The following is a 13,051-nucleotide window of genomic DNA, read 5'->3' on the forward strand; positions in this document are numbered from 1 at the left end:
GATCTAAATATAAAGCCTAAAATTTCTAGAAGAATACGTAGTAAATGTTTGTGATCTTGGGTTCACAAATAATTTCTCAGATAAGACACAAAAATACAATCAATTTATAGATTTTAAAGTGACATTGAATTTCATCAAAAGGAATAACATAAATGTTGGACTCAAAGCTGTTGCACTGGAATTGATAGTGTCTTATTCTTTGGTGGTTGGTGGGGAAGGGGCCATCTGAAACACAGAGAAGACAAAGCAGCTGATATTAGCTCAACTAAACTACAAGGAGGATTGGATCAGAAAAAACTAGACGTTGTGGATTGTTTATAATCAACCCAGACGAAGGGTTGACTATAAAGAGGCATGAAAGAAGTTTTTGGTATGATGGAAGTGTTCCATATTTTAATTATGGTGGTGATTGCATTGTCAAAACTCATAGAATTGTACACTAAAAAAGAGGTGAGTTTTATTTATGAATTAAACTTCAATAAATGCGATTTGAAAAATAATAGCAGTGATATATTCAAGTGGAACTTAAACCTTTGACTTTGACCTATAGTTCAGTGTTCTTTTTACTTACTTTATCTGCCAGTAATTATTTCTTTGTTGGCCGGGCGCGGTGGCTCAAGCCTGTAATCCCAGCACTTTGGGAGGCTGAGACGGGCAGATCACGAGGTCAGGAGATCGAGACCATCCTGGCTAACATGGTGAAACCCCGTCTCTACTAAAAACTACAAAAAACTAGCCAGGTAAGGTGGCGGCACCTGTAGTCCCAGCTACTGGGAGGCTGAGGCAGGAGAATGGCGTGAACCCAGGAGGCGAAGCTTGCAGTGAGCTGAGATCCGGCCCCAGCACACCAGCCTCGGCGACAAATAGAGAAAATCTTGTGTAAAAAAAAAAAAAAATAAAAAAAAAAAAAAATATATATATATATATATATATATATATCTTTGTTTTATTCTTTTACATTTAAAAATCATCTTTACTAGATTTTTAAAAATTTAAAAGTTGAATAAATTTTTTCTTCCCATTGTGTCTCACAGGCTAAGTCTGGGTGTCAAACTCACCTCTTTCTTTCTCCACAGGGTTTGATAAACTTGTATAATTATATTTTAATAAGCGTTTTTTGAGAAAAGTTTGCATCTATAGGAAATGGCCCAGAGTAAGCTCAATGCTAAGAAATGTTGATATTCTGGGAATTTATCAGGTTGAAAATAATAATTGCATCACTCAGTTTTGGAAATACTAGAAATTTGCTCCTTTGACAAGTTATTCTTCTAGAATTCCTCCATGGAAGTCAGTAGAAGATCACATTTGGAAGTGATGAGACTCAAGCTAGTAATGTAATGTCATATTATCATTTGAGAAATAATGATGGTATAATATATGATAATAAATAAAAGTAACTTTTCAGGTCCCAGTGTAAAGAAAAATACACAATTTTCTGTAAGCTTGCATTCTTTAATCACACTTCATGAGCTAATATTTTAATGACGACTCCTTAGCCACCTCAGCTCCTTACCTGTCATCTGAAAACTATAGTCACTGTTCAAAGTTTACCAGATGCTGTTTTCTCCTCTTTTTTCTAGTAATTAAGATGTTAAAAGTCTTCATGTGGAAAATGCTTATTCCAACCATGCTAAAATTGCACCCTTGTACAGAATTTCCCTAAGTCTAATCAGAGGTACTTTGGTTGCACAAGCAGACTGAAATACAGTCATTTAAGATACTGTCCAGTCTTTCATTTAATACATGCGTGAATAGGCTATGGGTTCAACCAGAATAATCTAGCTAATTATAGTATTTTGGTAAGTAGCTTGTTGTGTTGTGTTGTGTTGTGTTTTCTAAATAGCCTAGGATGTAGATTCATCCTCTAACAATTTCTTTTTATTTTTAAAACAATGAAACAGAAAAGGGATATTTTGGGTTGACTTTGGCTCACTCCAACTTTGGGCTTTAATGACAGTCTTTTCAATGCAAATTTAGACATTTCTCAGTGATTTTAATGTTAGAGTTTTGAGAGCACCCCATGAGTTAATCTAAATGTCAGGCTGTGTTGGGGTTGTGCTCTGTATTGGAGGACCTATTAATGCTGGAATCAGGGCTGCTGCAATGGGAACCATGGTGGTTCCTTCATCAGTGCCTAGAGCGGCCTACTAACAAACAAACAAACAAACAAACAAAGGGAAACAGCTGGTATTAGCTAACCTTGGAAGAGTACTGGGTCTAAGGAGCCAATAATTGTTAATTTTCTCTCTTTATGTTATTTTTAAATTTATTTTTATTTTTATTTTTTGGAGACCGAGTCTCGCTCCATCACCCGGGCTGGAGTGTGGTGGCCCGATCTTGGCTCACTGCAACTTCCGCCTCCTGGGTTCAAGCGATTATCCTGCGTAAGTGCCCTGAATAGCTGGGACTACAGGTACCCACCGCCACACCCGGCTAATTTTTTGTATTTTAGTAGAGATGGATTTCACCGTGTTGCCCAGGCTGGTCTGGAACTGGTTATAGTTCAGGCAATCTGTCTGCCTCAGCCTCCCAAAGTGCTAGGATTACAGGCATGAGCCACCACACCCAGCCAAAATTGTTAATTTTCATACAAATCCGTATTCTACCCTTCCTCTTGGGTCTTCATACCCCTACTCTCTCCAATGACTGCTAAACTGTAACAGAATGAGCAGTAGACTGGGGACAGAGAAGTGACCTAAGTCCCAGGACCACCACTAACTAGCCCTGTGATGCTTGCAAGTCATCAAGATCCAAGTCTCAATTTATTTACTTACAAAATGAGACTATTGAGTTAAATTATTTTTTGGTTCCTTTCGACTTAAAACCATGTTTTGTTGAGGGGGGCAGGAACTCACTGTATGTTAATTTAGCGTGTGCTAAGCAGCTAAAGATATATTAATGCAACAAAAATTACAATTTCAAGTTAAAGGAGCCTTCCTATTATTGAATTCATATAGGCAAATTTCTTCTCTTTGCTTTCTAGGCACATAATAATTACTCTTTGCATTGATCTGTTTACATTCATCTGATTGAATTTCACATTCATAAATGCCTTTTTAAGTCCCACCCCTAGCCCTAGTACAATGCGGAGGCAGTGACTTCTAAAGAATGATTATAGGTTAGAGGATGGAGCAAGCTGGTGAGTAAAGAGCATATTCCACTAACTACTGGCCAGGCTCATTGATATGTTGTACATAAATTGTTTAGAATAATGCTTGGCTTATATAATTTGCCTGGAATGTGTGCACACTCTGCTTTCCTCAGTGTTTTACATGTTTTCCAAAATATCCTATGAGACAATCAGGGTAGCTGTTATTCTCCACATTTTTCAAATAAGAAATAGGTTTTGCATAAGTCAATTATATATAAAACTTTATATCTAAATGAAACCTGAAAGGTTATCATGTTCAATCTCCTCTTTATTCAGAGAGGAAGTTCAAGCATCAGAGAAATTAAGAAATGTTTTCAAGGCCACTCAGCTAAGTGATGGAACTCAGATTGTACCTCAGATCTTTTGACTCCTAGGCTAGTGCCTCTTCTGAACTGACCAGGCCCTTTGCCCTTGAGAAAGCCAATTTGAGATGGGGAAGCTTGGTGATTCAAAGATATTGCTTGAGAGCATCAACAAACAACAGAAGATTGTGAAAGAAGACATATACATTAAAACAAATAATAAAAGTTCAAGTTCTTTAAGCTGAGGCAAACACAGATTGGCTTGTGGGTAATATGGTTTGTGTTTTCTGGTGGATGTCTCTCAACACTTAGCATTTCCTAAGAACTTTTAGTATTGTTAGATGCTTTTGTTGAATTAATGAGTTTTTATTCATTAGGAAGACCTGAGGTGCTAGAAAATTCCAAATTCTTTGCTCCAGAAAGAGTCTGAAATGAATTTGGGTTTAGTGTTGAATTATGAGTCCCATGAAAATTTTTTGCTTCACAATTTCTTTTTACTCATATGCAGGGATAGGATGAAGAGAAGAGCAATTCCATGTTCCTCTTTTTCAGTAGTCTTCGACAAGAGCTCTCTGTACATTGTGTACTGTGAGTTTTCATTGATTGAAGGTCTTCTATGCCTAAGACCAATAATTGCTCCTAGACCTTTGAGGAAATCTGCCAAGCAGATTGGGTGTCTCTGAGGTTAATCTGTAGTTCATCAGGCACAACAAAAGTGACACAAAATCTCTAACTTGAGTTTCATTACTCTTCGTCAGGCTTCCAGGTGTCTTCTGTAAATGGAGTGTCCAAGAACCAAGATAGAAATCTCTTGGTTACCTCAATCGAGGATGAGCCTCATTCTGGACCCGCCACAGGTGCACTTTGGTCCTGGCCTGTGAATCTGAGCCTGGATTTAGTCCTTCTACAGTTGTGGGAATTCGACCAAGTATACATGACTATACATCCAGAGAAATCCCACCCAATAAAAAGCTTTTTTTTTTTTTTTTTTTTTAAAGTGGGTTTGCCTGACATTGCAAATTTGTAGGAATTGAATTCCTCAGGAAAACTCTCAAGCAGCAACATTAATATCTCTTGGGAGAGTCTACAGATGTAATGATTTATAGATTGTGTGTAAAACTATGCTTAATGCTGCCAAAAGTAAGTGAGGCAGGGGTGTGGAGTCAGGGTGAGAATCTGTTTAATTGGCACAGATATTGACAACAAGCAGTTCTGAGGGAAATGAGTTATAAGAGTAGTATGGCAGTGTTAATCTTTGTAACCACTAAAATATCTAACTTGTGAACATGTGGTACTAGTAAATTCTCTCTCTCTCTCTCTCTCTCTCTCTCTGTCGTGTGTGTGTGTGTGTGTGTGTGTGTGTGTGTCATGTTGAAGTCTGGGAATAAAGATTTTCCTATTTCTATATGTTACAGACTGAATGCTTGTATCCCCCCAGAAACTAATATGTTGAAATTCTAACTCTCAGTGTTAAAATATGTGTCTGTCCTGCCAAAAGTCCGTGCCGTTTGTTCTGTTTACATGGACAGGATATCAAGTGACTTATGGACTTTCTGCCATAAAGCTCCTCAACCAATAGCAAAATACTCTCTTGCTTGCTGGGAGGCAAACCTATTTAGTGGACTACACACTCCTATGGATGTGTCCTTACCTCCGATTAGTCTATATGTTCATTGGCAGCAGACCACTGCTAAGACAAATAGATCTCTTGATCATTTTAATCCATTGTATACATGGGACTTCTCAACAAACTGTTGGCTTATATCCAATTTCAAGGAAAAGAAAGACCTTATTAAAAATATATACATCTTGTAACTGTAAAGCAAAGGTTGCTCTCTGGTAATAGAATAGGCAGAGCATGTGTTCATGCATAGAATGGATCTATTCTATCCTCATGAGTGTCCTCAAAATGTATGACCCCTTCTCAGACTTCTATGGAAGCAGAAACTAAGTAACTTACTGATCAGGACTAACATTCTGGGCCAAATGCTATTTTGTCAAATTTTATGGGTAAAAATTTCTTCTATGTACTTATGCCTTTTGAATGTGTTGACATGAGCAGCAACTTGTGTAGCTGGAAACCATGCACAGTGTCAAGGTCTCACTTCCTGCTCTGGCTCCGTTCTTAGTCACTAGCAAGCCTACTGGCCCTTGAAGCCTGTGACATTCCTCCTCAATGTGCTTTTGTTTGATAAATAGCTGTGGATTGTATTCAGTGACATATGCTTGCCTTGAAATGACTCAGAGTCACAGAGTGCATAACACACCACTGGAAGAACACATCTGAATCACTGAGGGCCATTCCAGTCGAGAGACAGCATGTTGTAGCACTTAAATGTTTATGCCAAGGGTGGCTGCTGAAATCCTCTGCAAAACTGCCTTTTTTTTTGTTTTTCACCCCAAGTTTCCTGATGTCTTGATCACGTACGTAGTCCATAGGTTCTTGCCTGGAGCAAAGAAGACTGAATCGATAAGTTAAATATTACAGGACACAAAAGAGGATAGGTAAAATGAAATCAATGTTCTCGGCAAACAGTTCAAAATCTTGCAGAGATGGCACTGATTTTTTTTTTTTTCATCTCATCTCTAACTAGCTGTGTGACCTTTGAACAGTTGCTTGGCCTCCATAAGTCAGTTTTCTCATACTCAGAAAGTGAATTTCTTAAAGCATATTCCAGTAGCTCAAAAATTGCTGGGAGGGCCAGAGAAATAGACTCAAGGCTATACTTTCCAAAACTATAATGAAAACCAGGCTATAGGAGTGACACCATGAGGACCCTGCTGGTACTGTCTCCACCTGCCTGCTAGAATCCAGCTGCTAGGAACTTGATCTTCCTGCAATTGTTATTCCCATTTCCAAAGCTGGACTCTTCTACCACCACCCATGTCAGCAATATAAATGCCCCCAAAAGCCTGCACACTCATATTGCTCACTTCCAAATGGAAGTCTCATGAAGGTACATCTGATTGGTGGACCTGACTGAGGTCATCCGCCTGCACCATAGTTGAAAGAGAGGCTGGAGTGATCAGTTTTCCTGAATTGATTATGCCAGTGACAGACAAAATTGATAACATGGGAAACTACGAAAATGTATGGAGGGTGTTCATAATATATTGGGCAGCCACATATGGCAGGTGTCCATAAGCTGACTTAAAAAGCCAATGAGAACATCCAACATCACATTGTAAAGCTCCATCCACAGTGCCTGGCACACTCATGCTCCTAATGCATCATATTTTTTTTTCTTTCATTCCATCTCTTGTGGGAATTTTAAAGATCCTACTGTGGAGTTTCAAGAATTCTGTCAAGGATTTGTCCTATGTGCCGTAACTAATAGTGTGCCTTTGAATCTTTGCCTTAAAGTGGGAACAAAGAGACAGCTTAGTCTCTCCAAAATCTTCTGTGATGCTTTCTTTCGTTAAGGAGATCATCAGCACAAAGTGTTAGAATGCGCAGGACAGTGAGCTGTATTCTGTTTCCTGGCCATAGGAAGATGATCTGCCCTAGAAGGTGGGGAAGGGGTTCTTTGTCCCCTGATTCACACCACCTCTGGGAAGCAATCCCATGTGCCTCCGTGACATGCTGATTCATGGTAACCTCAGTGCTGTCTGCTTGTGGAGAGTGGGCCAGCTCCCTTCATCCTTTGGTGTCTGATAGGATTGTCTTTTGTCCTGAGTCACTCACTTTGCCAGAACCCAGGAAATGGGCATGGGAATAGAGAGGTGAAAAAAATGTATTTTTTCTATTTCAGGGGCATATTCTACGAGGGGCACTAGCAGACTTGCTCAAATTAGGATGGAACCCTGGGGACCAGGACTTGAGTAGGATGTTTGCCAAGACTCGACACTGGTAAGTCACCTCTGTCATCAAGGTCAGAAATAGGAGACCGTGCCTAGAAAGTTGAGGGCCAGGTTAATGCAAAAGATGGCTCAAAAGTAAGCATTGGTAGGAGAAATGTGAATCTTAAGGACAAGGGCTCCAAACAGCAATGGTGAAGACCAAAACGTGTTGTATCATGTGCTGCCTAAGTGAACAGGACCTCTTGCAGAAAATACAACCTGCTGTTTGTAGAGTGGTCTGCAGTTCATCAAATAATTTCATATGTTTTATATATCAACCCATGTGGTCTTAACCATAAACTCACAAGGTGAACAAGGTAGCTGGTGTTATTACAATTTTACAGATGTCAAAAAGATGATGAGTGGAAGTAGAAGTTTAGTGGCTTTAATCAAAGTCACATGGCTACTCTGTGGAATCAGGGCTCAAACCAGATGCTCTTTCCTTATTTAGAACTCTGAGTTGTGACTAGCAGAGTCTATGAAACATTTCAATAAATATAGACAGAAATATGGGAAGGCAAATGAGTTGTGGGAGGTTTACTAATTTGATTTCATATGGGCTTACATGGGGAGGTTTTAAATTTGATCTCATGGCTATTTTCTCTAAGTTTGTAATTGAGAATTCTAGAATTATGCAACTTGTGATGTGCAGTTGAAGCGAGGTTTGGATGTTCTGTCTTTGCTTTTGATCATTCTTGCCATTTCCACATTGTCTTCAACTATGAGGGCAGGTGCTTGTTAATTGTGAGAAGAAACTGGCTTCTTTAAATTCTCAGAAGTTTGTTCGTCCTTGACAACTCAGCTGTTGAGCTGAAAACAATTGGTGACAAGCTATAAAAGAGAGAAATCCTACCCTTGGTAGGCTGTTTTAAGGTTGCACACACACATAGAAAATTGACTCATAGAGGTCTGTAGTGGTCTTGGTGCTTGATATCTGGAGCTACTTCATGATAATACTTTCTGTGGCTCACACAAGGCTCCTGTCAGGGTAAGGCATGCTTCTGAAATGGCAGCAAGTTAACCTGATTTTTTTGTTATGTATAAATGTGCTGTATTATTTGTATATATAAAACAATGTAGTTGCTCTCTGCCTGTCTACAGCATCCAGGAGAAGAACGAAAGTTGGACTTAATCATTTGGAGTATTTAGCTCCCGTCAGTTGGTAGGGTATTTGGTTGAGTTTGGTACTTGTCCTAGCTGCTTCTTTGCATTGATGAGTGAAAAATGTGATATTTTCTCTACGAACATTTTGGAAAGGGTAAAGCGCTGAAGAAGTTATGGTGATTGCTTTTCATACTAAAGGAACTCACAACTCAATTCACAAATAGACTTTAAGGTAGGAAAAAAAAAGATTCACTTCTATATAGGGGTTCTGTCTCTTTTACCACAAAAATGTTAATATAAGCCTGATTTTGTCACATCTACATGTGCTGTTGAATGTAGTTACAAACTGTGCTGACCCCATCACAAAACAGGTATGAACTCAAAAGATGTCTGAAGGGAGTAGACCAATTCTAGCAACCCCAGAACATTTAAATCTGAATTTTGTCCTCTGAACCTTCTTAACTGTAATTTGCTATCTTTTTGAATTTTAAATGTAGGCTGCTTAAGATTTGATGCACTTCTAGCTGCCTAATATTTATTCCAGGTGAAGGAGCTGGAGGTATTAGAGTTTTGGAAACTCGGTGGTGATGTTCAAAGGCCTCTCCCAGCCATGGTCTTCATACAAGAGCAAAACTGCATTCTTCTCACTGAATGCCCCCTTCTCTGCTTCAATAATTTAGTGTTCCCCAAGTCAGCTACCTTCTGCTACCAACATTTGCATACAAGTTGCTCTTTAGGAGCATTAGCCATTACTCCTTTGGCATTAGCTAGCAAGCCTTACAGAAATATAATAAATACTACACAATGTGGCTTATCTAGCTCAAAATTAATTCTGACTCAAAAAAGTAGTCACATTCCTCCCCAAACCTATTCTGTTGTAATGACTTGTTGTTATTGGCCTACAATCCATGCATTTATGTAAGTGAATTATTTATCATCAAGTGTAAGTATCAGAATTCCCTGGCATTTTTTCCCCAAAAATACTCCTGCTGAGACTCCACCACAAACTAACAATTCGGGAAGTCCAGGATTAAATCTGAGCACATGTGTTCTTCATCAGAGCTTTGTGTCATGGTCATGTAAGGTCATCTCCTTGGGTCACCATGACACAAAGCTCTGATGAAGAGCTATTTCCCCAAACTTTCCTCACGTATAACCTAAACATAGAAAAAACAAAGCTTATGGATTGTTATCAACATATTCCTTTCTCAAACCTACTGTCCCTTTAAACTTTCTTTTATGGAGGTAACTTTCTCCTGCCCCCATGAAAGATTTGTCAGTTTTCACCGGCTTTTCCACTTACTCTTAAGTGGTCTTTGGTTACTTTAAGTGACGAACACAGCTTCAGTTCGTGGCAGCATGAGTAGCCAAACATAACCAGTTGAGAAGTCTCTTCCCTTCTGCAGTTCGACATTCCTCTGGTTGTGAGTCTGCAGGTAGGAATGGTGGGATAACCCTACGACTGTCTCTTCTCTACCTGCTTTCCCTTCTCCTCTGTGCTTGCCTTCCTTTAGGACTTCTCCAAGGTCCACACTTGGGCAGGGAATAAAAGTAAAGGGGTAAGACAGTTTCTTCCTGGCTGGGTGGTTTTCTGCTCACTGGTCTTGGCCGCTGATTCCACTGGTGAGGAAGGCCTGGCCGACCGTTCAGTTTGATTATCAATGGATGCTGCAATTCCCCTAACCTGAGTGGACACTTCTCTACTTTGGGTAGTCTCTAATGCCCCACCCCCAGTCCTGCATGTTGAAGGTAAACTTACAGCCTCATTTTTTTTTTTTTTTTTTTTTTTTAATAATTACTCTCCTCTCTAAGTAGGCAGGACTCAAGACATCTTTGTATGGGACTCTTTCTACAAGACTCACTTCTGGTCCAGAAAAACACCACATGTCACTTGCTTTCATGATCAGGTGCAGGCACAGCAGACCCACCTGGCTTTGTTCTCCAGGCTTCCCCAGCCCCGAGATTTTCCAGGGCAAAGCAATGTCGAAGCTATCTGAGGGTCTGTTAAAGCCCTCCTTACTAGGCTTGTGGTTAGAAGGAAGCACCATCCCTACCTGTGAAAGTGGGAGGGTGACTCACGACTTGGCAACAGCTGTCTCCAAAGAAAATTGTCACCGATCTCCTGTCCATTCTCTTTGAAGCTTTTTTTTTTTCTCCTCCTATTTCTGATTAGGTTGAGCAACCAAGAATCATGGAGCAGGTTCTTGGGGACATTTCTTCAGGCAATCTTCTTGTGGAGTGGGGGAATCAGCCTCAGATTCACTTTAGTGTCCTGCTGTCTGTCACACTGGCATCTCAGTGCAAGTCATGCAGCGATGTCTCATTCAACCCTCTGGTTGCATATATGTACCATGAATTTTATGAGTTTACACATACCATAAAACCACTGGGCAGGGGAATATGAAGGAAGGGCCAATCTGCTCCCTTCCACGGAGGAAAGGGGATGACAAGACCTCCAACACTATAAGTTTCATTTTCTGTATTTACCAGATTTCTAGATAACTCAAGTCAGGATACCATCCTTTATCCCATGCTGGCTAAGATCAAGTATTCCTCTGCCCCATGCCCTGCTTCCTTGTAGTCCAGTTTAGGTAGCTCTAAATGATGGAAGGAACTACCTAAGTGCTTAGAAGTACAATATACCATTCCTAGTTTGGGATATCTGTGCATGAAAGCTTCTTGAAGTCCATTCACCTTCCAAAGTTGTGCGAGACCTTGCTCTATGGCCTTAAGGCAGTAACTTCAAAACATTATAGCCCATTATCACAGCATTCTGTGTTGATCAATATTAAATAACCCTGGGTTTAGCATAGGTCTAGCACAAGTCAAGCCAAAGCCATTATATTTTTAGTATCTTTACCAGCATAAGACAGATACATGCATTCGTGGCTTCCTTTTATGCCTCTGGCTTTCCTGCAAACGCTTGCATGCACCTGAACCCTCACAACTTCCTATGACCGAACAACTATTTTCAGCACAGTCACTCTGTATTTTCATAGTCAAGATACACTTTTCTCCCTCAAAATCACTCCAAAGGCTACAGAACTCTGGTTCACATTTCACAACTTACATTACTTTGTAAAACCCTTAATTTCTCAGTCTAATGTATGAACATAAGGTTAATGGTGATTGTCTTCCTCCCCAGGGATTGTTTAAACTGTTTTTGGTTAAATTAGGCTCAGTCAAATTACTTTTCTACTTAAGTGTAAGTTCTTAAGTGTAAGTTCAACATTTTTTGTAGACACAGAAAATAGCTTGCAGCTTCAAATTGGCACGTTTTCTGTTTATTTATTTAGGCTTCCTGGAGGAGAGTGTAATTCGTTACTGCAAAGATGATGACAAGGTTTGGTGTTTCCTCCCCTAGTTTCAAAAGTTGTATTTTAGCCTTCTCACATTTTCTGAACACTTAGCAGCAAGGCATAACTGAAATAACTGAAACGGGCTCTGAAACTCTAAACCCGTTACAAACAACACACATTATCTAGTTTAAAGCAGAAGGACAGTAGGACCTCTTATACAAAATAATCCCAATAAGCCACTGGATAGAAGTATTTGGGTGTTCTTGGAAAAGTTTCTGTTAAAAGGTATTATAGTTAATATGGCCGGGCCTATGCCTCATGCCTGAATCTCAACACTTCCGGAGGCTGAGACAGGCAGATTACCTGAGGTTGGGAGTTTGAGACCACTCTGGCCAACATGGCGAAACTCGTCTGTACTAAAAATCCAAAACTTAGCCGGATGTGGTGGTACACACCCATGGTTCCAGGTACTTAGGAGACTGAAGCAGGAGAATTGCTTGAACTGGGAAGGTGGATGTTGCAGTGAGTGGGGATCATGCCACTGCACTCCAGCTTCAGAGACAGAGCAAGACCCGGACTCAAACAAAAAACAAAACACAAAAGGTATTATAGTTAATACAAGAAAATATTGCAATATTATTTGCAGACTAAATTAAAATTAAAGTGATATGGCTGAAATGACTCAATATTTTCAAGGAATGTGAGAAATGATTCAATGTATCATGCTTTTGCCATGTTAAATTTAGACCCAAATAATCCTGGTTTTGAAGCTAGATTTCCTAAAATTGAGATTCTTTTTGAGAGCATAGAAGGATTCTAATATTCCTCACATTCTGCCAAAATCAGTTTTGTCAATGGACTTAATTTTTTAGAAAGGAAAACTGACTAAAAAAAAATCTATCTGGCTTAATTAGAAGGTCAGGGTTAACTAATGGGGTCCTGAATCGTGTAGATGAAAAGCTCTGCTACTTCATCTTACTTTGGCAGCTTAGATGCAGGCTCCGTCTGGGATGAAGAAATGTTGACTGCACATTCTCTGAAAGACATTGAAAAGCACACAAGCTCAAAGACAAATAAAAACTGTTTATTCCACTAGGGGATCTGAATATATAACAAAGCTAGAATGTATCTTTTCTCCCTCGATTTTTCTTTAAAGTTTGTACAATGGGACTTTCAACTGATCTTAAATGAAAAAGCAAAACAAAACAGGATTGCTTATGAATTTAAATAATTCTGCTTTATTTCTTTAAATTGAAGACCAAGCAATTTTTTTCTGTAACAGAAGAGTCACTGAATTCTTAAATGTAGAAAAGTTGCCAAAGCTGACATAGAAAGAGTTCTTAACCCATGCTCCC

Source organism: Piliocolobus tephrosceles, chromosome X (genome assembly GCF_002776525.5).
Source record: "Piliocolobus tephrosceles isolate RC106 chromosome X, ASM277652v3, whole genome shotgun sequence".
NCBI classification, from domain to species: domain Eukaryota; kingdom Metazoa; phylum Chordata; class Mammalia; order Primates; family Cercopithecidae; genus Piliocolobus; species Piliocolobus tephrosceles.